This window comes from Callionymus lyra, unplaced genomic scaffold, assembly GCF_982586985.1.
Source record: "Callionymus lyra unplaced genomic scaffold, fCalLyr1.hap1.1 HAP1_SCAFFOLD_81, whole genome shotgun sequence".
NCBI classification, from domain to species: Eukaryota; Metazoa; Chordata; class Actinopteri; order Syngnathiformes; family Callionymidae; genus Callionymus; species Callionymus lyra.
The window spans coordinates 17,501-22,382 of record NW_028258580.1 but is presented as its reverse complement, the minus strand read 5'-3'; the positions used below and the strand labels follow the sequence as shown (position 1 = coordinate 22,382).

General features: G+C 61.4%; 1 non-coding gene across 1 annotated transcript; it reads right to left on the bottom strand.

The window, feature by feature from the left end:
• Nucleotides 1-2,473: 2,473 nt before the first annotated feature.
• LOC148058439 (5S ribosomal RNA) lies at nt 2,474-2,592 on the bottom strand. Its single transcript, XR_015709835.1, has one exon. It is a non-coding gene; the product is annotated as a 5S ribosomal RNA (ribosomal RNA).
• Between the last annotated feature and the right edge of the window lie 2,290 nt (nt 2,593-4,882).

Here is a 4,882-nt window from a genome sequence, read left to right as displayed (position 1 = left end):
GCCCCCCAAGCCCGCCGCCTGGTGGGGGAACATGCCCCCTGGTCCCGGTTCTATTTTAGGACACTTTGGTGAGTTTTCTACCCGCAAACCAAGCCCCCCAAGCCCGCCGCCTGGTGGGGGAACATGCCCCCTGGTCCCGGTTCTATTTTAGGACACTTTGGTGAGTTTTCTACCCGCAAACCAAGCCCCCCAAGCCCGCCGCCTGGTGGGGGAACATGCCGCCTAGCCCGGTTCTATTTTAGGTCACTTTGGTGAGTTTTCTACCCGCAAACCAAGCCCCCCAAGCCCGCCGCCTGGTGGGGGAGCATGCCCCCTGGTCCCGGTTCTATTTTAGGACACTTTGGTGAGTTTTCTACCCGGAAACCAAGCCCCCCAAGCCCGCCACCTGGTGGGGGAAGAGGCCCCCTGGTCCCGGTTCTATTTTAGGACACTTTGGTGAGTTTTCTACCCACACTGCATGTCCCCAAATGCCGCCATCTGGTGGGGGAACATGCCGCCTGCACCGGTTCTATTTTAAGTCACTTTGGTGAGTTTTCTGCCCACACTACGGGTCCCCAAATGCCGCCATCTGGTGGGGGAACATGCCGCCTGCACCGGTTCTATTTTAAGTCACTTTGGTGAGTTTTCTGCCCACACTACGGCTCCCCAAATGCCGCCATCTGGTGGGGGAACATGCCGCCTGCACCGGTTCTATTTTAAGTCACTTTGGTGAGTTTTCTGCCCACACTACGGGTCCCCAAATGCCGCCATCTGGTGGGGGAACATGCCGCCTGCACCGGTTCTATTTTAAGTCACTTTGGTGAGTTTTCTGCCCACACTACGGCTCCCCAAATGCCGCCATCTGGTGGGGGAACATGCCGCCTGCACCGGTTCTATTTTAAGTCACTTTGGTGAGTTTTCTGCCCACACTACGGGTCCCCAAATGCCGCCATCTGGTGGGGGAACATGCCGCCTGCACCGGTTCTATTTTAAGTCACTTTGGTGAGTTTTCTACCCACACTACGGGTCCCCAAATGCCGCCATCTGGTGGGGGAACATGCCGCCTGCACCGGTTCTATTTTAAGTCACTTTGGTGAGTTTTCTACCCACACTACGGGTCCCCAAATGCCGCCATCTGGTGGGGGAACATGCCGCCTGCACCGGTTCTATTTTAAGTCACTTTGGTGAGTTTTCTGCCCACACTACGGGTCCCCAAATGCCGCCATCTGGTGGGGGAACATGCCGCCTGCACCGGTTCTATTTTAGGTCACTTTTCTCACTTTCTGACCCACAAATAATGCCCCAAATGCCGCCGCCTGGTGGGGGGAACTGCCGCCTAGTCCCGGTTCTATTTTAGGTCACTTTTCTCACTTTCTGACCCACAAATAATGCCCCAAATGCCGCCGCCTGGTGGGGGGAACTGCCGCCTAGTCCCGGTTCTATTTTAGGTCACTTTTCTCACTTTCTGACCCACAAATAATGCCCCAAATGCCGCCGCCTGGTGGGGGGAACTGCCGCCTAGTCCCGGTTCTATTTTAGGTCACTTTTCTCACTTTCTGACCCACAAATAATGCCCCAAATGCCGCCGCCTGGTGGGGGGAACTGCCGCCTAGTCCCGGTTCTATTTTAGGTCACTTTTCTCACTTTCTGACCCACAAATAATGCCCCAAATGCCGCCGCCTGGTGGGGGGAACTGCCGCCTAGTCCCGGTTCTATTTTAGGTCCCTTTTCTCACTTTCTGACCCACAAATAATGCCCCAAATGCCGCCGCCTGGTGGGGGGAACTGCCGCCTAGTCCCGGTTCTATTTTAGGTCACTTTTCTCACTTTCTGACCCACAAATAATGCCCCAAATGCCGCCGCCTGGTGGGGGGAACTGCCGCCTAGTCCCGGTTCTATTTTAGGTCACTTTTCTCACTTTCTGACCCACAAATAATGCCTCAAATGCCGCCGCCTGGTGGGGGGAACTGCCGCCTAGTCCCGGTTCTATTTTAGGTCACTTTTCTCACTTTCTGACCCACAAATAATGCCCCAAATGCCGCCGCCTGGTGGGGGGAACTGCCGCCTAGTCCCGGTTCTATTTTAGGTCACTTTTCTCACTTTCTGACCCACAAATAATGCCCCAAATGCCGCCGCCTGGTGGGGGGAACTGCCGCCTAGTCCCGGTTCTATTTTAGGTCACTTTTCTCACTTTCTGACCCACAAATAATGCCTCAAATGCCGCCGCCTGGTGGGGGGAACTGCCGCCTAGTCCCGGTTCTATTTTAGGTCACTTTTCTCACTTTCTGACCCACAAATAATGCCCCAAATGCCGCCGCCTGGTGGGGGGAACTGCCGCCTAGTCCCGGTTCTATTTTAGGTCACTTTTCTCACTTTCTTACCCACAAATAATGCCCCAAATGCCGCCGCCTGGTGGGGGGAACTGCCGCCTAGTCCCGGTTCTATTTTAGGTCACTTTTCTCACTTTTCTACCCACAAATAATGGCAAAAAAAAATGCTTACAGCACCCAGTATTCCCAGGCGGTCTCCCATCCAAGTACTAACTGGGCCCGACCCTGCTTGGCTTCCGAGATCAGACGAGATCGGGCTCATTCAGGGTGGTGTGGCCGTAAGCGAGGGAAGCGCTTGTGAAATGCCCCAAAGTGTTGAAAATGTTCCCCAGGCCCCTGGTTCCCCATCCCCGCAGGAGGAGGCTCCCCAGGCCCCCTGGTTCCCCATCCCCGCAGGAGGAGGCTCCCCAGGCCCCCTGGTGCAGGAGGAGGCTCCCCAGGCCCCCTGGTGCAGGAGGAGGCTCCCCAGGCCCCTGGTTCCCCATCCCCGCAGGAGGAGGCTCCCCAGGCCCCCTGGTTCCCCATCCCCGCAGGAGGAGGCTCCCCAGGCCCCCTGGTGCAGGAGGAGGCTCCCCAGGCCCAATGGTTCCCCATCACCGCAGGAGGAGGCTCCCCAGGCCCCCTGGTTCCCCATGCCCGCAGGAGGAGGCTCCCCAGGCCCCCTGGTTCTCTATGCCCGCAGGAGGAGGCTCCCCAGGCCCCCTGCTTCTCCATCCCCGCAGGAGGAGGCTCCCCAGGCCCCATGGTTCCCCATCACCGCAGGAGGAGGCTCCCCAGGCCCCCTGGTTCCCCATCCCCGCAGGAGGAGGCTCCCCAGGCCCCATGGTTCCCCATCACCGCAGGAGGAGGCTCCCCAGGCCCCCTGGTTCCCCATCCCCGCAGGAGGAGGCTCCCCAGGCCCCCTGGTGCAGGAGGAGGCTCCCCAGGCCCCCTGGTTCCCCATCCCCGCAGGAGGAGGCTCCCCAGGCCCCCTGGTTCTCCATGCCCGCAGGAGGAGGCTCCCCAGGCCCCCTGGTTCCCCATCCCCGCAGGAGGAGGCTCCCCAGGCCCCATGGTTCCCCATCACCGCAGGAGGAGGCTCCCCAGGCCCCCTGGTTCCCCATCCCCGCAGGAGGAGGCTCCCCAGGCCCCCTGGTGCAGGAGGAGGCTCCCCAGGCCCCCTGGTTCCCCATCCCCGCAGGAGGAGGCTCCCCAGGCGCCCTGGTTCTCCATCCCCGCAGGAGGAGGCTCCCCAGGCCCCCTGGTTCTCCATGCCCGCAGGAGGAGGCTCCCCAGGCCCCCTGGTTCTCCATCCCCGCAGGAGGAGGCTCCCCAGGCCCCCTGGTTCTCCATCCCCGCAGGAGGAGGCTCCCCAGGCCCCCTGGTTCTCCATCCCCGCAGGAGGAGGCTCCCCAGGCCCCCTGGTTCTCCATCCCCGCAGGAGGAGGCTCCCCAGGCCCCCTGGTTCTCCATCCCCGCAGGAGGAGGCCCCCCAGGCCCCTGGTTCCCCATCCCCGCAGGAGGAGGCTCCCCAGGCCCCCTGGTTCTCCATGCCCGCAGGAGGAGGCTCCCCAGGCCCCCTGGTTCTCCATCCCCGCATGAGGAGGCTCCCCAGGCCCCTGGTTCTCCATGCCCGCAGGAGGAGGCTCCCCAGGCCCCCTGGTTCTCCATGACCGCAGGAGGAGGCTCCCCAGGCCCCCTGGTTCTCCATCCCCGCAGGAGGAGGCTCCCCAGGCCCCCTGGTTCCCCATCCCCGCAGGAGGAGGCTCCCCAGGCCCCCTGGTGCAGGAGGAGGCTCCCCAGGCCCAATGGTTCCCCATCACCGCAGGAGGAGGCTCCCCAGGCCCCCTGGTTCCCCATGCCCGCAGGAGGAGGCTCCCCAGGCCCCCTGGTTCTCTATGCCCGCAGGAGGAGGCTCCCCAGGCCCCCTGGTTCTCCATCCCCGCAGGAGGAGGCCCCCCAGGCCCCTGGTTCCCCATCCCCGCAGGAGGAGGCTCCCCAGGCCCCCTGGTTCTCCATGCCCGCAGGAGGAGGCTCCCCAGGCCCCTGGTTGGGAGAGGGGGAAAAAGAGCAAAGTGTTTAAAAATGCCCCAAAGTGTTGAAAATGTTCCCCAGGCCCCTGGTTCCCCATCCCCGCAGGAGGAGGCTCCCCAGGCCCCCTGGTTGGGAGAGGGGGAAAAAGAGCAAAGTGTTTAAAAATGCCCCAAAGTGTTGAAAATGTTCCCCAGGCCCCTGGTTCCCCATCCCCGCAGGAGGAGGCTCCCCAGGCCCCCTGGTTGGGAGAGGGGGAAAAAGAGCAAAGTGTTTAAAAATGCCCCAAAGTGTTGAAAATGTTCCCCAGGCCCCTGGTTCCCCATCCCCGCAGGAGGAGGCTCCCCAGGCCCCCTGGTTGGGAGAGGGGAAAAAAAGAGCAAAGTGTTTAAAAATGCCCCAAAGTGTTGAAAATGTTCCCCAGGCCCCTGGTTCCCCATCCCCGCAGGAGGAGGCTCCCCAGGCCCCCTGGTTGGGAGAGGGGGATAAAGAGCAAAGTGTTTAAAAATGCCCCAAAGTGTTGAAAATGTTCCCCAGGCCCCTGGTTCCCCATCCCCGCAGGAG